We start from the raw sequence: 23,885 nt of genomic DNA on the forward strand, positions 1-23,885 counted from the left end.
ATTGTTATTTGTTGCTTGCACCTGTACTACTTTTATATCTTTCGGTCAGTTGATCATGTCAACCGTGCTTATGCTTATCAGATGACATTTTCCTAGAAACTGTATATGCTATAATAACTTTTGATACTGTACCTCGTGACACCGCAAATGAATTGGCAACTTCAGTCACAGAGGCACCAGCAATTTGCCCTCTTTGAAGCTCAGTAAGCTCTGACATGACTCCGAACTACCAGCAGCTCACGCAGTAAATGACAAAAGTGAGGCTTCCCACCTGTTGACAAGATCTCATCACACAGTGGAAGTAAAAGAATGTTTAATCACTAACTCAACGCAAAAAATGTCACTTTCACACCTGCAAATCATTTTTTTTCATATTTTTGTCCAACCCATGTGTGTGTGTGTATATGTATGTATGTGTGTGTGTGTGTGTGTGTATATATATATATATATATATACACGCACACAATATCTCACAGAAGTGAGTATACCCTCACATTTTTGTAAATATTTTATTTTAGCTTTTCATGTGACAACACTGGAGAAATTACACTTTGCTACAATGTAAAGTAGTGAGTGTACAGCTTGTATGACATGTAAATTTGCTGTCCCTGCAAAATAACTCAACACACAGCCATTAATGTCTAAACCCCTGCAACGGTTGAAGGGGTGGGAGGTCAGCTTGTCAATGTTCAGACCATACGCTGCACACTGCATCAAATTGGTCTGCATGGCTGTTGTTCCAGAAGGAAGCCTCTTTTAAAGCTGATGCACAAGAAAGCCAGCACGTTGTTGAAGAAAAGCAGACTAAGGACATAGATTACAAGTACATGGTATGACAGTCCTATCCGATAGATATATGAAATGTTTGGGTACAAGGAATATCTCCTATGCATGTACTGTTTAGGAGATATTCTCTGTTAATGCAGCCGTAATCAAGGTAAGTATCCATAATGTGCTAGTATGCAGGAGCATTTTTTTTTTTTTCTTTCTTTGTTGAACTTTTACTACCGCTTTAAAATAACTATTTTGGAAGCATTTATTCATACAGAATAATAAAAATGAAAATACTGCATTTGCTAGATGTTTAAAAATTGATGCTAATATATTTGTGTGCAAATAAACTGTTTTTATTCAGTGCCATCAACCAAAAAAATGTTCTGTACTTGTATACTAGTCAGTATCTTTAGCATAAACAGTGCAGATTTCCTAATGATTTTATTATGTAAAAACCAAGAACTCTACACAACATTCTCTTCCAAAAGCCATTCTATGACCATATGCTTCTGATTAAGCAGCTGTATTTTTCCTTCAAGCACCTGTTCTCTAGTCTAAACCTTAGGGGGAGAATGTCCACTATGAGGAAAACGTTATCCATCAATCGTGAAGACAGAAGCAGGCTGAAAAACTGTAGGATATCTACTTTACACTTATGTTACCAGTTAATAATTTACTATATGCGTGGTCATGTGGAATTAGTCGTATTCCATTTATCCTTGCCTGACTTTTCCCTTCTCAAGAACTCTATGCCTGGCCTGAACATAGCAGAGACAATCACTGCAAACAATCTTCATCAGGCAGCTGAACTCACCAAACCCTTGGCATTCACAAATATCTTTATTGAAACAAAGTGATGCGGAAGATGTCGGCATTGAAGTGTTTAAAGTGGTCAAAAAGAATATTTTCTTTCCTAGCCTCAATGTGTGTCTTGTAGGAACAATGCAGCAGCTTGCAAACAAGAATGGAGAAAATTACAGAAAATTGTGTAAAAACAATGATCACAAAGTGACAACATATCTTAAACAACTAGTGAACAGCGTAGGCTATATACATAGATAAAACTGTCAGAGGTAGCACAGAAGAGTCTTCACATTCTGGAGGAGAAAGGGATGGAGCTGGGGCCATATGAATGCAGTGTACCCCACACATAGAAGTTTATTTACTAAAGGCAAATGGAGTGTTCACTTTGCAGGGGAATTTTTTACTTAGACACTTAAAAGAAAAATTTTAAAAAAGAAAAAAAAAATACTTGCAGGTAATTGAATGATGGTTGGAAGCAGAGTTTCACATCAGTCAGTAAGCTCTGGGGATAGTGTTTTTTGCAAAGTGAAAAGTCTGTTTGCCTGTAATAAATCAATACCTTTGTGTATATGGCACAGAGTATACAAAAAACACCCAAACCATAATTTGCACACTTCACAGAGACAATAGGAACACCTCTTTAAGAACATCATACAGGACATCCATCCTTCTCATTCCATATGCATGACAGCAAGCTAAAGCTTTTTTTTTTTTTTTTTTTTTAGCTGGGGTTCCATCTGACCAGGATTTGTTCAGCTGTCTGTGAAAAACAATAAGCCGATCACACAAGTTGAAATTACATTTTTGAGTGCATTCGGACTAAATACAGGGGTAGATTTTCCAAAACTGGTGCACTTAGAATCTGGTGCAGCTGTGCATGATACCCAATCTGCTTATAACTTCAGCTTATTCAATTAGGCTTTTCCTATAAAACCTGGTTTCTATGAAGAGTTGCACCAGATTTTGCACTCTCCAATTATTGTAAATAACCCCCAAAGTGTTCCATAAGTTACAGTGGTTATAAGGAATCAACATTTACATCTTTGCCAACAAGTATACCATTTAAACATTAACCCTTTCACTGCCAGAGCCGGTTTTTCATATTTTTGTTTTTTCCAAACATGCTTAAAAAAATTATTTAAGGCCTGAATATTACACAAAACGCCCAAAGCATATATTTTCTAAAAGCAGATACCCTAGAGAATAAAAAAGTTTTAGTTCCAATTTTTTATGTCCAACAATATTATTGCAAAGGTCTAGGAAACACAAAATTTCAGTAACAATCACACTAAAGTGAATTTTAGGGCAAACAAACACAATAAATTACCCACATTTTTGGTAAAATATAAAAGACGAAGTTGTGCCGAGTAAGTAGATACCAAACCTTAAATTTGTGTGTGCCTATGAAATTGCATCAAACTTCAGTACCCTATATTTTCCATAGATGACGTTTCAAAAGCCCCAATAGGTAAACAGTTTAGCGTTACAGAGAAAGTCTGGTGCTAGAATTATTGCTCTCATTCCGCCGTGCGATATGTAACACGCGTCACAATTGACATTTTCTGCATAAGCACCCCAATGCATGCGTTTATGTTCATACATGTGGGGGTGAGGGGGATGTTATGTGCTTGGGTGTAACTTTTTTTTTTTTTTTACCCTAACTTTTTTTTTCCATCGCATAGGGGACACACTCCCCAGTGTGATGATTATTTTGGTGATAGGTTCTCTTTATTGAGACATGCAAGGTCTAAATGACCCTGCATGTCTCCTCCTGGGCTCCATTAGATGTATTGCAATGCAAACTGCATTGCAATACATCTTTCCCTGGTTATTCTAGCCAGGAAAGTGACAGCTGTGATCTGGAAGTGACGTTATGGATGTCACCTTCTAGGTCAGCCAAAGAAGGGCAGGGGAGCTGACTCTCCCCTCCAGCCGCCAGCACCCGCCTTGGCTCTTCCTGGGTCTGCAGATGGGCAAGCAGAGCCTGTTTACATAGCGGGAGTGTGCCCGCGGGCAGGGCAGAGGAATCGGGGGCTGTGGAAGTGATAGGCGGCAGCGGTGCCACCTGACTGCTTCCACCTGACAGACAGTAGTCTGCCTGTCACATTTATACACAATCCTGGTGGCTGCAGCCACTGGGTTGTGTATAAAACTCCCTGCTGTCAGGTCTGTACGGTGTATGGACCTGGCAGTGAAAAGGTTGACCCCCTCCTAATCACCTCTCTCACCCAGAAGGCCTCCAGAATGCATGTCAGGGTTCTTTCACAAGGCTGTTATCAGTTTAGAATAAAGTAGTACACTTCAGCTTTCCCTTCAGTTCAGATCAATTGACATCGGTTGTCTGCCACTCAGCTCACTTTTTTTTACATCGCTGTTTCCAGTTTCTGGAGGAATTAAAGTGGAAATGTTCTTGTACTGCCAGAACAAGTACTAAGCTGCCCATACAGTATATTCTTCTCTCACATTCTGTGAAAGAAGAATATATGAGCAGCTCAGTACCGGAGTCAATATAAATCTGAAATTCACATTCCTAATGAATACACAACACACTATTGAACTTTTTTCTTTTCCTGTATTACTAAAAAAAATATTTCTGGTAATAGGCAGGGGGAAGGGACCAAGAACTATGGAAAGGGAGTTGGAATGGAAGTACCTAGACATGGAGGCGAGGGATGTGTTTGGGCTATATGCAAATGGCCCAAGGGTTGCAGGTGTTGGTGCATGTGGTGGCTATAATGAGGGGATTGTTGTCCATGATAGCTGGCTGGTAATGGTGGAGTGGAAGGAGAAATGGGTGCTCATAGGCAAGTTGAACAGATGGTCCCTGTGGAGGATCCCCTTTCTGTTGCAGCAAAATTAAAAATGGCTTCTTGGACTTCTGCCACGTGCTTAGTTGTCTTCTGCAGCAAATGATACAGACACGGGTGGAAGGCTGTGGTGAAGTTGAGATGCAGTAAAGGATCATTCCTGCACACCTGACCGAAACCTTCTCTCTCCCAAGAGCCCGCAAATCCCGCACAAAGGACAGCCCTGTTGCATATCCACATTTGCTTGGCCTCTGCCCCTGGATGATGACCGTGAGAATGTGGTCCTTGGATGATGAATCTGCTGGAGATGCAGTAAAGGATCATTCCTGCACACCTGACCGAAATGCCCTCTCCTAAGAGCCCACAAATCCCACAGAAAGGACAGCCCTGCTGCATATCCAGATTCACTTGGCCTCTGGCCCTGGATGATGACCATGAGAATGTGGTCCTCGGATGATGAATCTGGGGAATTTACTATTACGACACTACCCTATGGTATTGGGATCTGGTGGCAAATTAAACTCCTATGTTTAAAACTTCATTTTTTTAAAAATATATTTAATTGTAATAAGGATTTTTGAGCTTTTCTATGAACCACAGTGGTTATAGACTACCAAACCAATCAAGATGGCTGCAGAGGGTCACTGAGGGTTGCAGTGACCAATCAGACAGCTGCTCCCCAGTTGACACCTATGGAAGCTGCAAAGGAGCATCATCCCCCTAATGCTCTACTCCATCCCCAAATCCATAAGGCGGCACCTGCTGGGTGGATTTGGAACTACACCTACCAACCTGTCCTAATATCCTGTTAATGTGCTACTCAAATGAGAGTGGAATTTGACTCTTGTTGGAACCTACACTATATTGCCAAATGTATTGAGGCACTCCCCCAAATCATTGGATTCAGGTGTTCCAGCCAGGCCTTCTCGCCCGACATCAGTGCCTGACCTCACAAATGCACGTCTGGAAGAATGGTCAAACATTCCCATAAACACACTCCTAAACCTTGTGGACAGCCTTCCCAGAAAAGTTGAAGCTGTTATAGCTGCAAAGGGTGGGCCAACTCAATATAGAACCCTACGGTCAAAGACTGGGATGCCATTAAAATTCATGTGCATGTAAAGGCAGGTGTCCCAATGCTTTTGGCAATATAGTGTATATAAATATGTCCCACTGATCCATTTTAACTTGTCAGTTTTGTGCACAATATACTGTATGTCACCCAAAGGTCCCAAATACACACTTCACCAATTTAGCACTTACTACTGTATGCTTCTACTGATGCCTTGCACTCATTGAAATCCAGTGAGGGTGACAACTTGGAAGATCTACAGCCATCGCCTATCTTTCTCGACGTTATCACTGTACTGCCTGCCGGAGGTATCCCACAGTGCATATCTCAGTGTACATTGTTGATGAGTGTCTTATGGCTCAGATCACATGCCATGCTGCTGGTAATGTACACAGCAAATGACTCCCTACTGGAAATGCCCCTCCCTGTGGGAAGGGTGGAAGATGGAAATTTCAGGTGTAAAAATGTGTTTTTAACAAAATCAATCTTCAACATAAAGTACACTAATGAACATCATCTATTTATGTCAGAAAGGGATGCAGACCTTGTCTGTTTCTTGTCTTTGGGTGAGCCAATGTAAATGAACACGCATCCATTTACATCTGCCTGCCTATACACTTGCATTGGCCGTTAGTTCAGATCCATTTGAAAAGTGAACATTAGAGATGAGCGAATTATTCAAAAATTCGATTCGACTGATTCGGCGAATTCGTGAAAAAATTTTGATTCGAGTCGAATATATTCGCTGCGAATTTAACTTATAAAAGGGTGTTTCTAGGCTTCAGAGAGCCTTTATATTAGTGCAGAACACTGTACCTTTAATTTAAATGCCCTTGGAGTCTGCTGGGGAAGAGAAATAATACTGTCAGTCAGTATGACATGCAGATGAGTGCCGTCGATCTTAGAATCACCGCACACTTCACTCATTTGGGCAGTCACGGGGCCAAAACCAGAGTGTGGAGCCACAGTGTGGCGGTGGAGGCAGCAGCAATGGGAGGCCATACAGCACCCTATGACAAAATGGAACCCACCAGCAGTGTGAGGAGACCTGACAGTGGCACATGGCAGAGTGTGGCGATGGAGACAGCAGCAATGGGAGGCCGTACAGGGACCCATGACACACTCTGGACCTGGCAGCAGCATGAGGAGGCGGTACAGGGGCCCATGACAGATTACGGGCCTGGCAGCAGCATGAGGAGTTGGTACGGGGGCCCATGGCAGATTACGGGCCTGGCAGCAGCAATGGGAGGCCGTACAGGGACCCATGACACACTCTGGACCTGGCAGCAGCAGGAGGAGGCGGTACAGGGGACCATGACAGATTACGGGCCTGGCAGCAGCATGAGGAGTCGGTACGGGGGCCCATGACACACTCTGGACCTGGCAGCAGCATGAGGAGGCGGTACAGGGGCGCATGACAGATTACGAGCCTGGCAGCAGCAACTTGGACAGGAGGACGTTCAGCTTCTGCACCGTCGGGTGCGTGCTCGCAAACTGTTGTCTCTTGGAAACGGATTCCAAGAAAGACTGCTGACGGAATCCGTGAAGAGGAGTAGCAGGAGAAGGAGCATCTGAACGAGCGGAATATGCCAACAAGCGACAACAGGGGCCCATGACAGATTACGGGACTGGCAGCAGCATGAGGAGTCGGTACGGGGGCCCATGGCAGATTATGGGCTTGGCAGCAGCAATGGGAGGCCCGTAATCTGCCAGCACCCTATGACAAAAAATGGCACCCACCAGCAGTGTGAGGAGACCTGAAAGTGGCACATGGCAGAGTGTGGTGATGGAGACAGCAGCAATGGGAGGCCGTACAGGGACCCATGAGAGACTGTGGACCTGGCAGCAGCATGAGGAGGCGGTACTGGGGCCCATGGCAGATTACAGGCCTGGCAGCAGCAATGGGAGGCCCGTAATCTGCCAGCACCCTATGACAAAAAATGGAACACACCAGCAGTGTGAGGAGACCTGAAAGTGGCACATGGCAGAGTGTGGCGATGGAGACAGCAGCAATGGGAGGCGGTACAGGGACCCATGAGACACTGTGGACCTGGCAGCAGCATGAGGAGGCGGTACAGGGGCCCATGGCAGATTAAGGCCTGGCAGCAGCAATGGGAGGCCCGTAATCTGCCAGCACCCTATGAAAAAATGGAACCCTGGGCTGGGGCAGGCAGAACCGCCGTATCTTTATCACGGTTTTCCCAGGCCACCGAATGGCGACGCTGCATATGCTGCCGCAACGCTGTAGTCCCAACATGGGCCCCCTGGCCACGCTTGACTTTCTGGCCACATAGTCGACATACGGCTACGTTTACTTCCTCGGGCGGCTTGACGAAAAATTGCCACACCGCCGAGTAGGAAACTTTGCCCCCGCTACTCCTCACTGGCTGACTGCTACTTCCTCCGTGCACACCGGCACCACTACTGGCCGTGGTGGTAGGCTGCAGTGGAGCTGGTGCTCTACTCCGTGGCCGTTTGCCTCCACTGACACTGCTGCGACCCTGCTGCCTCCTGGCAGCAGCAATGGGAGGCCGTACAGGGACCCATGAGAGACTCTGGACCTGGCAGCAGCATGAGGAGGCGGTACAGGGGCCCATGGCAGATTAGGGGCCTGGCAGCAGCTATGGGAGGCCCGTAATCTGCCAGCACCCTATGACAAAAAATGGAACACACCAGCAGTGTGAGGAGACCTGAAAGTGGCACATGGCAGAGTGTGGCGATGGAGACAGCAGCAATGGGAGGCCGTACAGGGACCCATGAGACACTGTGGACCTGGCAGCAGCATGAGGAGGCGGTACAGGGGCCCATGGCAGATTAGGGGCCTGGCAGCAGCTATGGGAGGCCCGTAATCTGCCAGCACCCTATGACAAAAAATGGAACACACCAGCAGTGTGAGGAGACCTGAAAGTGGCACATGGCATGAGACACTGTGGACCTGGCAGCAGCATGAGGAGGCGGTACAGGGGCCCATGGCAGATTAGGGGCCTGGCAGCAGCTATGGGAGGCCCGTAATCTGCCAGCACCCTATGACAAAAAATAGAACACACCAGCAGTGTGTGAGGAGACCTGAAAGTGGCACATGGCAGAGTGTGGCGATGGAGACAGCAGCAATGGGAGGCCGTACAGGGACCCATGAGACACTGTGGACCTGGCAGCAGCATGAGGAGGCAGTACAGGGGCCCATGGCAGAATAGGGGCCTGGCAGCAGCTATGGGAGGCCCGTAATCTGCCAGCACCCTATGACAAAAAATGGAACACACCAGCAGTGTGAGGAGACCTGAAAGTGGCACATGGCATTAGACACTGTGGACCTGGCAGCAGCATGAGGAGGTGGTACAGGGGCCCATGGCAGATTAGGGGCCTGGCAGCAGCAATGGGAGGCCCGTAATCTGCCAGCACCCTATGACAAAAAATGGAACACACCAGCAGTGTGTGAGGAGACCTGAAAGTGGCACATGGCAGAGTGTGGCGATGGAGACAGCAGCAATGGGAGGCCGTACAGGGACCCATGAGAGACTCTGGACCTGGCAGCAGCAGGAGGAGGCGGTACAGGGGCCCATGGCAGATTAGGGGCCTGGCAACAGCAATGGGAGGCCCGTAATCTGCCAGCACCCTATGACAAAAAATGGAACACACCAGCAGTGTGTGAGGAGACCTGAAAGTGGCACATGGCAGAGTGTGGCGATGGAGACAGCAGCAATGGGAGGCCGTACAGGGACCCATGAGACACTGTGGACCTGGCAGCAGCATGAGGAGGCGGTACAGGGGCCCATGGCAGATTAGGGGCCTGGCAGCAGCTATGGGAGGCCCGTAATCTGCCAGCACCCTATGACAAAAAATGGAACACACCAGCAGTGTGAGGAGACCTGAAAGTGGCACATGGCATGAGACACTGTGGACCTGGCAGCAGCATGAGGAGGCGGTACAGGGGCCCATGGCAGATTAGGGGCCTGGCAGCAGCTATGGGAGGCCCGTAATCTGCCAGCACCCTATGACAAAAAATGGAACACACCAGCAGTGTGTGAGGAGACCTGAAAGTGGCACATGGCAGAGTGTGGCGATGGAGACAGCAGCAATGGGAGGCCGTACAGGGACCCATGAGACACTGTGGACCTGGCAGCAGCATGAGAAGGCAGTACAGAAGCCCATGGCAGATTAGGGGCCTGGCAGCAGCTATGGGAGGCCCGTAATCTGCCAGCACCCTATGACAAAAAATGGAACACACCAGCAGTGTGAGGAGACCTGAAAGTGGCACATGGCATGAGACACTGTGGACCTGGCAGCAGCATGAGGAGGCGGTACAGGGGCCCATGGCAGATTAGGGGCCTGGCAGCAGCAATGGGAGGCCCGTAATCTGCCAGCACCCTATGACAAAAAATGGAACACACCAGCAGTGTGTGAGGAGACCTGAAAGTGGCACGTTTGGGGCATGATTCATGGCGGATTTAGTCATTTGTGTCAGGAACTGGTGGTTTGAAATCCAGACTAATCCACGCCTGATTCATTTTCACAAACGTGAGTCTCTCCACACTTTGGGTGGACAGTCGTGTCCTCCGCGGAGTTACAATACCTCCTGCCGCACTAAACACGCGCTCCGATGCCACGCTACTGGCCGGGCATGACAGCCTTTCAAGGGCAAATTCAGCTAGTTGGGGCCAAAGGTCAAGTTTCGTTGCCCAGTAGTCAAGGGGATTGTCTACCTCGGTTGGCAGGGTGCTGTCCAAGTAGGCCCAAGCCTGTTGTTTGAGGTCCTGCTCCAGGTCCACCTGATGCTGCTGCTGCTGCGGCTGGTTAGTAGTTTCCTCACTGCGCTGGTAAAGAAAGCTACTCATCATCGACTGCAGACTGAGGCAGCCGCTGCTGGTGGAGCTGCCACTGCTCCTACCACCCCACCCCTCCCCTGCTGCCATGGCAGCGGAACGCGAGCGCACAGGGCCCACAGTGTCTGAGGATGGACGTTGGCGCAGAAAGGCAGAGACCAACTGACTACATAGGTGGTTTTTATAGTACGTTATTTTGGCCTCCCTCTCAGCAGGTGTGAAAAAGGCCACCATTTTTGAACGGTAGCGAGGGTCCAACAAGGTGGACAGCCAAAAGTCATCCCTCTGTCTGATGGTTATTATTCGGCTGTCGCTACGCAAGCAACCGAGCATGCTATGGGCCATTTGTGCCAAGGAATGCGAGGGACTCCCTGCCTCCATCTCCACAGCATACTGCCACGGTGCGTCTGGGTCCTCTGTCTCCTCCTCCTCCTCCTCTACCAGATGCTCCTGCTCCTCCACTCCTGTCCGCTGAGTGGAAAAACCACCCATTTCACTCAATAATTCCTGAGCACAAATGTCCTCCTCTACCTCCTCCTCTTCTTCCTGTCCTGCCCCCACAGGGGTCATGTGGCGTTGAGATCTGTGTGCGCCACGTCTACCGCACCGTGACCAGTCATTGTTAACAGCATTTGTTCCAGGACGTGCAACAGAGGAATGACGTCGTTCATCCCATAGTCCTGCCGACTCACGAATAGCGTTGCCTCCTCAAAGGGCCTCAGCAAGCGGCAGGTGTCACGCATGAGCTGCCAATGGCTGACATCGAAGTTACACAGGGGAGTACCTTTATCCGCTTGTAACATCAGGAAATCGGTGATGGCCTTTCGCTGTTCGTAAAGGCGGTCTAACATGTGTAGGGTTGAATTCCACCTTGTTGCAACGTCGCAGATCAGGCAATGCTGTGGAATTCCGTTCTGCTGCTGCAGCTCAAGGAGGGTGTGCTTTGCGGTGTAGGAATGGCTGAAATGCATGCAAAGTTTACGTGACATTTTAAGGATGTCTTGCAGTGGGATGGTGGATTTTAGGAACCGCTTGACAACCAGATTGAACACGTGAGCCATGCATGGCGCATGGCACAACCTTCCTTGACGCAGAGCAGACACCATGTTCTTTCCGTTGTCGGTCAACATGGTTCCGATTTTCACTTTGCGCGGAGACAGCCATCTGTCGATTTCTCTGTTCATTACACTGAGAAGTTCCTCCCCTGTGTGACTACGTTCGCCAAGGCATACCAGGTGCAGCACAGCGTGACACCGTTGCGCCCTGCACATGTGATATGCCGGTTGGGTAATGGGACTTGGCACGGGGGTGGCGGCTGAGGACACGGCGGAAGAAGAGGTGGTAGAGGTGGACATCTTTTGTGGACCAAGGACGTGCAAACGTGGAGGCAAAAGCGGCGTGACCTGTCCAAGTTGCTGGTGCGGCTGTGACGGCACCACGTTCACCCAGTGGGCCGTAAATGACATGTACTGTCCCTGACCGTAGTTACAGCTCCACACGTCGGTGCTGCCGTGCACTTTGGCAGAGACCGACATGCTCAAAGACTGGCCCACCATCTCTTCTACATGTGAATGCAGGGCTGGCACTGCCTTTTTGGCAAAGAAATGACGGCTTGGCACTCTCCACCGCGGCGCGGCACAAGCCATCATTTCTCGGAAAGGTGCTGAGTCCACCACTTGGAAAGGGAGGGACTGCAGCACCAGCAACTTGGACAGGAGGACGTTCAGCTTTTGCACCGTCGGGTGCGTGCTCGCAAACTGTTGTCTCTTGGAAACGGATTCCAAGAAAGACTGCTGACGGAATCCGTGAAGAGGAGTAGCAGGAGAAGGAGCATCTGAACGAGCGGAAGATGCCAACGAGCGACAACTCCCCTCAGCAGAGGTGTTGGAGCCTTGACTGGCTGATAGAGGGCGATTGACGTCGGGTGACGGAGCAAGTAACGGAGCGGGTGATGGAGCGGGGGCTGGGGCAGGCAGAACCGCCGTATCTTTATCACGGTTTTCCCAGGCCACCAAATGGCGATGCTGCATATGCTGCCGCAACGCTGTAGTCCCAACATGGGCCCCCTGGCCACGCTTGACTTTCTGGCCACATAGTCGACATACGGCTACGTTTACTTCCTCGGGCGGCTTGATGAAAAATTGCCACACCGCCGAGTAGGAAACTTTGCCCCCGATACTCCTCACTGGCTGACTGCTACTTCCTCCGTGCACACCGGCACCACTACTGGCCGTGGTGGTAGGCTGCAGTGGAGCTGGTGCTCTACTCCGTGGCCGTTTGCCTCCACTGACACTGCTGCGACCCTGCTGCCTCCTGGGCAACCCACCGACTGTTTTGCTCGCTGCCAAGCTGCCACCCTCTTCTCCTGATGATGCGGAAGCAATAGCCTGATGACGACGAGGCTGCCAAGTGCGATCAGCCTCATCATCATCAATTAGGGTCTCCGCCTCACTACTAGCCCCCTCGGCTGCGTGTGGGTCAGGAGACAGACCTGTCTCTAGACCGGCTACCGAGCCACTCTCCTCGCCACTACTTCTTTGCCTGGCTGCTGAAGAGGCGGATGTCTCCCCCCCGTTCCTGACCACCCTCTGTTAGCTCTTCCTCACTGTACAGTGGGGCTGAGCCCACAGCATGCGATACTTCGCTTGGTGAGGGAACACCAAAGGACAGGGGCAGGTCGAGGACACGTGATTTCAGTGGGCTTGCTCCCGGGCCATGCCAACTAACGGTTGTGTCTGAGGTACCCACCGACCGTTGGCTGTAGGTGTCAGAGGTGACCTGGGAAGAGGAAGACGGCCGAGCCAACCAATCGATGATGGCAGGATTGTCGGTGGAGACACGACCGCTGGATGACACCGGGAGCAATGGCCTCTGGCTGCGACTAGTGCTGCCTCGACCCCTTCCTCTGCTGCCACGTCTGCTCGCTCCTAAAACATTGCCTCCTCTGCCACTCCTCTGCATGTTGTCTGACATACTCTTTAATTCAACGATTCTGTGTCCCTGAGTAACAATTCTGTGTCCCTCAGTAACAATTCTGTGTCCCTCAGTAACAATTCTGTGTCCCTGAGTAACAATTCTGTGTCCCTCAGTAACAATTTTTGTCCCTCAATAACAATTCTGTGTCCCTCAGTAACAATTCTGTGTCCCTCAGTAACAATTCTGTGTCCCTGAGTAACAATTCTGTGTCTGTCCCTGAGTAACAATTCTGTGTCCCTCAGTAACAATTCTGTGTCCCTCAGTAACAATTCTGTGTCCCTGAGTAACAATTCTGTGTCCCTCAGTAACAATTCTGTGTCCCTGAGTAACAATTCTGTGTCCCTCAGTAACAATTCTGTGTCCCTCAGTAAAAATTCTGTGTCCCTGAGTAACAATTCTGTGTCCCTCAGTAACAATTCTGTGTCTGTCCCTGAGTAACAATTCTGTGTCTGTCCCTGAGTAACAATTCTGTGTCCCTCAGTAACAATTTTGTGTCCCTGAGTAACAATTCTGTGTCCCTGAGTAACAATTCTGTGTCCCTCAGTAACAATTCTGTGTCCCTCAGTAACAATTCTGTGTCTGTCCCTGAGTAACAATTCTGTGTCTGTCCCTGAGTAACAATTCTGTGTCCCTCAGTAACAATTCTGTGTCCCTCAGTAACAATTCTGTGTCCCTGAGTAACAATTCTGTGTCTGTCCCTGAGTAACAATTCTGTGTCTGTCCCTGAGTAACAATTCTGTGTCCCTGAGTAACAATTCTGTGTCCCTCAGTAACAATTCTGTGTCTGTCCCTGAGTAACAATTCTGTGTCTGTCCCTGAGTAACAATTCTGTGTCCCTCAGTAACAATTCTGTGTCCCTCAGTAACAATTCTGTGTCCTTGAGTAACAAATCTGTGTCTGTCCCTGAGTAACAATTCTGTGTCTGTCCCTGAGTAACAAATCTGTGTCCCTCAGTAACAATTCTGTGTCCCTCAGTAACAATTCTGTGTCCCTGAGTAACAATTCTGTGTCCCTCAGTAACAATTCTGTGTCCCTCAGTAACAATTCTGTGTCCCTGAGTAACAATTCTGTGTCCCTCAGTAACAATTCTGTGTCTGTCCCTGAGTAACAATTCTGTGTCTGTCCCTGAGTAACAATTCTGTGTCCCTCAGTAACACTTCTGTGTCCCTCAGTAACAATTCTGTGTCCCTGAGTAACAATTCTGTGTCCCTCAGTAACAATTCTGTGTCCCTCAGTAACAATTCTGTGTCTGTCCCTGAGTAACAATTCTGTGTCTGTCCCTGAGTAACAATTCTGTGTCCCTCAGTAACAATTCTGTGTCCCTCAGTAACAATTCTGTGTCCCTCAATAACAATTCTGTGTCTGTCCCTGAGAAACAATTCTGTGCCTGTTCCTAAGTAACAATTCTGTGTCCCTCAGTAACAATTCTGTGTCCCTCAGTAACAATTCTGTGTCCCTCAGAAACAATTCTGTGTCCCTGAGTAACAATTCTGTGTCCCTGAGTAACAATTCTGTGTCCCTCAGTAACAATTCTGTGTCTGTCCCTGAGTAACAATTCTGTGTCTGTCCCTGAGTAACAATTCTGTGTCTGTCCCTGAGTAACAATTCTGTGTCCCTCAGTAACAATTCTGTGTCTGTCCCTGAGTAACAATTCTGTGTCCCTAAGTAACGTTTCTGTGGCCCTAAGTAACGGTTCTGTGTCCCTGAGTAACAATTCTGTGTCTGTCCCTGAGTAACAATTTTGTGTCTGTCCCTGAGTAACAATTCTGTGTCTGTCCCTGAGTAACAATTCTGTGTCTGTCCCTGAGTAACAATTCTGTGTCCCTCAGTAACAATTCTGTGTCTGTCCCTGAGTAACAATTCTGTGTCCCTAAGTAACGTTTCTGTGGCCCTAAGTAACGGTTCTGTGTCCCTCAGTAACAATTCTGTGTCCCTCAGTAACAATTCTGTGTCTGACCCTGAGTAACAATTCTGTGTCCCTAAGTAACGTTTCTGTGGCCCTAAGTAACGGTTCTCTGTCCCTCAGTAACAATTCTGTGTCCCTCAGTAACAATTCTGTGTCTGTCCCTGAGTAACAATTCTGTGTCCCTAAGTAACGTTTCTGTGGCCCTAAGTAACGTTTCTGTAGCCCTAAGTAACGTTTCTGTGGCCCTAAGTAACGTTTCTGTGGCCCTAAGTAACGGTTCTGTGTCCCTCAGTAACAATTCTGTGTCCCTCAGTAACAATTCTGTGTCTGTCCCTGAGTAACAATTCTGTGTCTGTCCCTGAGTAACAATTCTGTGTCCCTCAGTAACAATTTTGTGTCCCTGAGTAACAATTCTGTGTCCCTGAGTAACAATTCTGTGTCCCTCAGTAACAATTCTGTGTCCCTCAGTAACAATTCTGTGTCTGTCCCTGAGTAACAATTCTGTGTCTGTCCCTGAGTAACAATTCTGTGTCCCTCAGTAACAATTCTGTGTCCCTCAGTAACAATTCTGTGTCCCTGAGTAACAATTCTGTGTCTGTCCCTGAGTAACAATTCTGTGTCTGTCCCTGAGTAACAATTCTGTGTCCCTGAGTAACAATTCTGTGTCCCTCAGTAACAATTCTGTGTCTGTCCCTGAGTAACAATTCTGTGTCTGTCCCTGAGTAACAATTCTGTGTCCCTCAGTAACAATTCTGTGTCCCTCAGTAACAATTCTGTGTCCTTGAGTAACAAATCTGTGTCTGTCCCTGAGTAACAATTCTGTGTCTGTCCCTGAGTAACAATTCTGTGTCCCTCAGTAACAATTCTGTGTCCCTCAGTAACAATTCTGTGTCCCTCAGTAACAATTCTGTGTCCCTGAGTAACAATTCTGTGTCCCTCAGTAACAATTCTGTGTCTGTCCCTGAGTAACAATTCTGTGTCTGTCCCTGAGTAACAATTCTGTGTCCCTCAGTAACACTTCTGTGTCCCTCAGTAACAATTCTGTGTCCCTGAGTAACAATTCTGTGTCCCTCAGTAACAATTCTGTGTCCCTCAGTAACAATTCTGTGTCTGTCCCTGAGTAACAATTCTGTGTCTGTCCCTGAGTAACAATTCTGTGTCTGTCCCTCAGTAACAATTCTGTGTCCCTCAGTAACAATTCTGTGTCCCTCAATAACAATTCTGTGTCTGTCCCTGAGTAACAATTCTGTGCCTGTTCCTAAGTAACAATTCTGTGTCCCTCAGTAACAATTCTGTGTCCCTCAGTAACAATTCTGTGTCCCTCAGAAACAATTCTGTGTCCCTGAGTAACAATTCTGTGTCCCTGAGTAACAATTCTGTGTCCCTCAGTAACAATTCTGTGTCTGTCCCTGAGTAACAATTCTGTGTCTGTCCCTGAGTAACAATTCTGTGTCTGTCCCTGAGTAACAATTCTGTGTCCCTCAGTAACAATTCTGTGTCTGTCCCTGAGTAACAATTCTGTGTCCCTAAGTAACGTTTCTGTGGCCCTAAGTAACGGTTCTGTGTCCCTGAGTAACAATTCTGTGTCTGTCCCTGAGTAACAATTTTGTGTCTGTCCCTGAGTAACAATTCTGTGTCTGTCCCTGAGTAACAATTCTGTGTCTGTCCCTGAGTAACAATTCTGTGTCCCTCAGTAACAATTCTGTGTCTGTCCCTGAGTAACAATTCTGTGTCCCTAAGTAACGTTTCTGTGGCCCTAAGTAACGGTTCTGTGTCCCTCAGTAACAATTCTGTGTCCCTCAGTAACAATTCTGTGTCTGACCCTGAGTAACAATTCTGTGTCCCTAAGTAACGTTTCTGTGGCCCTAAGTAACGGTTCTCTGTCCCTCAGTAACAATTCTGTGTCCCTCAGTAACAATTCTGTGTCTGTCCCTGAGTAACAATTCTGTGTCCCTAAGTAACGTTTCTGTGTCCCTAAGTAACGGTTCTGTGGCCCTAAGTAACGTTTCTGTAGCCCTAAGTAACGTTTCTGTGGCCCTAAGTAACGTTTCTGTGGCCCTAAGTAACGGTTCTGTGTCCCTCAGTAACAATTCTGTGTCCCTCAGTAACAATTCTGTGTCTGTCCCTGAGTAACAATTCTGTGGCCCTAAGTAACGTTTCTGTGGCCCTAAGTAACGGTTCTGTGGCCCTCAGTAACAATTCTGTGTCCCTCAGTAACAATTCTGTGTCTGTCCCTGAGTAACAATTCTGTGTCCCTAAGTAACGTTTCTGTGGCCCTAAGTAACGGTTCTGTGTCCCTCAGTAACAATTCTGTGTCCCTCAGTAACAATTCTGTGTCTGTCCCTGAGTAACAATTCTGTGTCCCTAAGTAACGTTTCTGTGGCCCTAAGTAACGGTTCTGTGGCCCTAAGTAACGGTTCTGTGGCCCTCAGTAACAATTCTGTGTCCCTCAGTAACAATTCTGTGTCTGTCCCTAAGTAACAATTCTGTGACCCTAAGTAACGTTTCTGTGGCCCTAAGTAACGATTCGGTGGCCCTAAGTAACGGTTCTGTGGCCCTCAGTAACAATTCTGTGTCCCTCAGTAACAATTCTGTGTCCCTCAGTAACAATTCTGTGTCTGTCCCTAAGTAACAATTCTGTGGCCCTAAGTAACGTTTCTGTGGCCCTAAGTAACGTGTCTGTGGCCCTAAGTAACGTTTCTGTGGCCCTAAGTAACGTTTCTGTGGCCCTAAGTAGCGATTCTGTGGCCCTCAGTAACAATTCTGTGTCCCTCAGTAACAATTCTGTGTCTGTCCCTAAGTAACAATTCTGTGACCCTAAGTAACATTTCTGTGGCCCTAAGTAACGATTCTGTGGCCCTAAGTAACGGTTCTGTGGCCCTCAGTAACAATTCTGTGTCCCTCAGTAACAATTCTGTGTCTGTCCCTAAGTAACAATTCTGTGACCCTAAGTAACGTTTCTGTGGCCCTAAGTAACGATTCTGTGGCCCTAAGTAACGATTCTGTGGCCCTAAGTAACGGTTCTGTGGCCCTCAGTAACAATTCTGTGTCCCTCAGTAACAATTCTGTGTCCCTCAGTAACAATTCTGTGTCTGTCCCTAAGTAACAATTCTGTGGCCCTAAGTAACGTTTCTGTGGCCCTAAGTAACGTTTCTGTGGCCCTAAGTAACGTTTCTGTGGCCCTAAGTAACGATTCTGTGGCCCTAAGTAACGTTTCTGTGGCCCTAAGTAACGTTTCTGTGGCCCTAAGTAACGTTTCTGTGGCCCTAAGTAACGATTCTGTGGCCCTAAGTAACGTTTCTGTGGCCCTAAGTAACGTTTCTGTGTCCCTAACTAACGTTTCTGTGTCCCTAAGTAACGTTTCTGTGTCCCTAACTCTCTCCCTCAATACAGCCCGGTCTGCCTCTGTTGAATGACTGGAGGCAAATGGAGAATTCTAAAATGGCCGCCATTTATAGCTCGACCATTACACAGTGCTGGCTGGCTGGCTGCTGATTGGCTAATGCGATCACATGTCATGAATGAATGCATTATGGGTCAGCGCGCCTTGTCTGCGTGCCTTCCCAGACGTCCCCGCTCCGTCGCCGCACATGTCGCCGCCATTTTATGAAAAATTTCGATTCGCGCATCCGAAGTATGCTAATTTTCCTAATATTCGAAACTAATTCCACTTCGCCTAGTTCGATTCGCTCATCTCTAGTGGACATGTCTGAATGGAATGCCACTATGAAAGGGCTGTTTTGCTTTATATTTCTAGCTTTTTAAAAAAAAATAAAAAATCTTCAGGCCAGTCACATGACGTACTGGGTCCACTTTCTTTTGGGTCTTTTGCCAGCAGTGAGCAGTCCTTGATGTTAATGCGGCTCTCTGTACTGCTTTAAAAAAGAGGACCACTTGTGCTCAAAACATTGGTGTAACCTTTTTGCTGACATTGGACTACAGTAATTCCTACTTCAGAATCTGCTTCACAGTGTGCTGGTTTTCTCTTCCTTGCTGGATTTTGTACAGTACCATCATACAGCCATTTGCCCACTTTTCATAAGGGTTACCTATGGATGTCTGTGCAGTATGGTTTGATGAATTTTAAATTAGCAATAAGTACATGAAGAGTCTCAATGCTTCCCTACTCCATCCAGAACTAAAAAGTTTTAGCTTTAGTTACACTTTAAACAGCCCAATGGCTTGTGCAGCAGTTGTATATCAGTTAAATAAAGGCAACAAATGGTTCACTAGTTATTAGTTCACTTGTCCACTAGTAATTAGAAATAGAGTACCATTTTGTATTCTTTTATTTAATACAATTATAATAACTTTAATATTTGTGAATGTTATTTTATATAAAGTTAACTTTTCCTGTTTTTGTGCTGGTTTAAGTAATTCTCTCATTTACCCTGCACTATTCTGCAAATTGGCACAATAATAGCATAAAATGAGAATATGAAAATAATTGACAGGCAAGAATAAAAATATCAGCTGAATATCAAGAGAATATCTTACTTCCTAGCAAATATTCCATACAATGGAATAACAAACTTTATGCCTGCAAGTTAAAAAAAAAAAAGTATATTATTAATCCCAATTTCAAGACCACAAGGATGCCAGCCCTGGCAAACTGTACTGGCAACTTCATATACTAACGGCTGATTTTTTCTTTAATTAGGCAGGAAGCAGGAGGTGGTCCCCAGTGGGACTTTTGAAATTGCAAAAAACATTGCTGCATGCTTAGGTTATATTCTCAGCAATACTCTTGTGTATGTACATAAATTATATTATACAAACACAAGCTGAAAATTAGGAAATCAGTTGTTACAGCTAGAATAATTTTAAAGGACGAAAGATGTCAATTTTCTATTATAGGTAAAGCTTTGTCAATTGAACTGTCAAAAACCTCCGTAACAAGGTAGTGGAACTTTATAAAGATGAAAAAGGATATAAAAAGATATCCAAAGTCTTGACTATGCCAGTCAGTACTGTTCAATCACTTATTAAGAAGTGGAAAATTTGGGGATCTCTTGATACCAAGCTGAGGTCAGGAAGACCAGGAAAGAGTGCAGTCACAACTGCCAGAAGAATTGTTTGGGATACAAAGAAAAACCCACAGGTAACCTCATGAGAAATACAGGCTGCTCTGGAAAAGACGTTGTGGTTGTTTCAAGGAGCACAAAATGCCAATACTTTAATAAAAATGAGCTACGCAGTTGTGCTGCTGAAAGAAGCCTCTACCATGCCAGTGCCACAAAAAAGCTTGGTTACAATATGCCCAACAACACCTTGACACACCTCACAGCTTCTGGCACACTGTAATCTGGGGTGATGAGATCAAAATAGAGCTTTATGGTCACAAGGGGGACAACAAGATCTATAGCGGCAAGGGTGGTGGCTTACTGATATTTTGGAGGTGTGTGAGCTCTAAAGGCATGAGGAATCTTGTGAAAATTGATGGCAAGATAAATGCAGCATGTTATCAGGAAATACTGGAAGCCAATTTGCATTCTTCTGCATAAAATCTGCACATGGGACACTCTTGGACATTCCAGCACTAGAATAACCCTAAGTACAAAGCCAACATGACCCTCCAATGGTTACAGCAAAAAAAGATGAAGGTTCTGGAGTGGCTATCACAGTCTCCTGACTTTAATAACATCAGTCTAATGTGGGGAGATCTAAAACTTGCGGTTCATGCAATGTGACCAAAGACTTTGCATGACATGGAGACATTTTGCTATGTTATGTTTTGTTATGATCTACAGTTTAATATGAATCCCATAAGAAATAAAAGAAATGTGTTTTGCCTGCTCACTCATGTTTTATTTAAAAATGGTACATACTGTATACAATTCTCTAAGGGTATGTAAAGTTTTGCACACAACTGTACATACACTTTAATTTGACCACCTGCCATTTGCCTATAGCAAGGCTGTGCTGGGGACCTCATTCTGGAAATGCTCAGCACAAAAGCTCCAATATTAAGAATTCTGAAAAACAGAAGCTGTTCCTTGGTGAAAGTGTATGTCCATTTTGGTGGGTCTGAGCATCACTTAGTCATTCTAGATGCTCTACACTGATGTTATTTACTCGTACCCAGGATCCGTACATTAAACCAGATAGATAGTGGAAAGGAAACCATCAACTCAATAAAGTCAGCAGAATAGCAGTGTCCTGCCAAATGTCATAAAACACAAGACAAGGACAGACAAATGTGGTGCAGAGGTGTGACACAGTTAGCGTCTACAATACTCTATGAATTCCAGGGAAACTGTCCAAGGATGATGGATGGTACTGTCAAGCAAGGTAGTCTTCTATTATATACAAGCATGTATAATTGTCTGGCAGCAGCACAATGTGTGGGTATTCGGGCTACAGTTTTTTTTAGTATAAGCTATAGTATTTTCTAAAAATGAAATATGATTTTGATTCTGCATACCAAATTAAGAGATGTTTACCCTATCTGGCCATATATTGTTGGAGCTGATAACTTTTGCATGTCTATAAATCTTCCCAGATATTTGTGCTGCAACACTGCTAACCACTTAACTCTACTACCAATCTGGTAGAGGGTAATACAAAACAGGGCAATAACACTGTTTTCGAATCAGGCCCAGGAATGTCTTGAAATGGTAATAAAATCATAAGCAAGTATTTTATTGTAGCTTACCAATTCTAAGATGTGATGGTTGCATTTGTTTGTTTTTCTTTCCTTTACTTTCACCTGGTGATCCTGCCAGTAAGTCTGTTGTATTTCAGAGTAAGCATTACTGAAAATGTAGCAATTAGGGAATTGAAACAAATCATGTACAATGGTCAGCTTTCATTCATTTATATACAGTTGTGACCAAAATTATTCAACCCCCAATGCTGTAAAGGGGTTTAGGGACTATAGTGTACATTTGGAATTGTATTCAGAATCAAATCCTACAAGGACGTTGTAACTACCCAAATGCAACTAAAATGACATCAATTGTTTATGTAATACAGTAGTAAATGGTTCTTATGTGGTTTCTTCATTGCCACAATTATTCAACCCCTTAAAGACTACCACTCTGAAGAACAGAGGTTCATACAGGTGCTTTCCATCAGGTATTGAAAACACCTGTGGATGTCACCGAGCAGCAATCAAGCATAATAAGCACCAATTAGGCAGCTTTAAAATGACTGTGATACTCAGCTCCTTCTAGACATTTACTGGTGTGGTTACAAACATGGTGAAGGCAAGAGAATGGTCCAGGAAGACAAGAGAAGAGGTGATTTCTCTTCACAGGAAGGGCAATGGCTATAAGAAGATTGCAAAGATGTTAAACATACCAAGAGACACCTTAGGAAGCATCATTCGCAAATTCAAGGCAAAGGGCACTGTTGAAACGCTACCTGGTCGTGGCAGAAAGAAGATGCTGACTTCGACTGCTGTGCGCTACCTGAAGCGTAGAGTGGAGAGAAGTCCCCGTGTGACTGCTGAGGAACTGAGAAAAGATTTGTCAGATGTGGGTACAGAAGTTTCAGCCCAGACAATAAGACGCACACTGCGTAATGAAGGCCTCCGTGCCAGAACTCCCAGGCGTACCCCCTTGCTGTCTCCAAAGAATAAGAAGAGTCGACTGCAGTATGCCAAAAGCCATGTGGACAAACCACAAAAGTTGTGGGATAGTGTTCTGTGGACTGATGAAACAAAATTAGAACTGTTTGGGCCCATGGATCAACGCTATGTTTGGAGGAGGAAGAACAAGGCCTATGATGAAAAGAACACCTTGCCTACTGTGAAGCATGGTGGAGGGTCAATCATGCTTTGGGGCTGTTTTGCTTCTGCAGGTACAGGGAAGCTTCAGCGTGTGCAAGGTACCATGAATTCTCTTCAGTACCAGGAGATATTGGATGGAAACGTGATGCAGTCCGTCACACACCTGAGGCTTGGGAGACGTTGGACCTTTCAACAGGACAATGATCCCAAGCATACCTCCAAGTCCACTAGAGCATGGTTGCAGAGGAAAGGCTGGAACATTTTGGAGTGGCCATCGCAGTCACCAGACTTAAATCCGATTGAGAACCTCTGGTGGGACTTAAAGAAAGCAGTTGCAGTGCGCAAGCCTAAGAATGTGACTGAACTGGAGGCCTTTGCCCATGAAGAATGGGCGAAGATACCCGTAGATCGCTGCAAGACACTTGTGTCAAGCTATGCTTCACGTTTAAAAGCTGTTATAACTGTAAAAGGATGCTGTACTAAGTACTAAGATTGAATGTCACTTGGGGGTTGAATAAAACTGATAATGCTGTGAGCACAGAAAAGACATTTGTGGTTATTTCATTATAACTGTTATGTTATATTTGTCTGACCTACAAGTGCCTCTTTAATGTAAATGTAAGCAAGATGACTGAATGATCAAAAGCAATGTCAAACTGGCCAAAACACTCAATTTCAGTGGGGGTTGAATAATTTTGGTCACAACTGTAAAACCTGTAGCCCAAGGAAAACAAAACAAAACATAACTGACCTAAATAGTGTGAGCTGGAGTTCGACCTCAATTTGTTCAGTGTATCTAAATCTAAACACTTCCTTCCCCCCAGAAAAACAATGCTGCTGTCCAAAGGTGTCTCTGACACTCCTTTATCCAGATTGGGGGTACGCTAATATAGCAGCTGGCCAGGTCACCACAAGAAAACAGAGGGTAAAAACCCTAACAAAAGAAAACTAATGAAATCACCACATTTAATGATTGTTAAGCTGCAATATATTC

The sequence above is a fragment of the Staurois parvus genome, unplaced genomic scaffold (genome assembly GCF_062004578.1).
Source record: "Staurois parvus isolate SC_StPar_1 unplaced genomic scaffold, SC_StPar_1.0 ptg000299l, whole genome shotgun sequence".
NCBI classification, from domain to species: Eukaryota; Metazoa; Chordata; class Amphibia; order Anura; family Ranidae; genus Staurois; species Staurois parvus.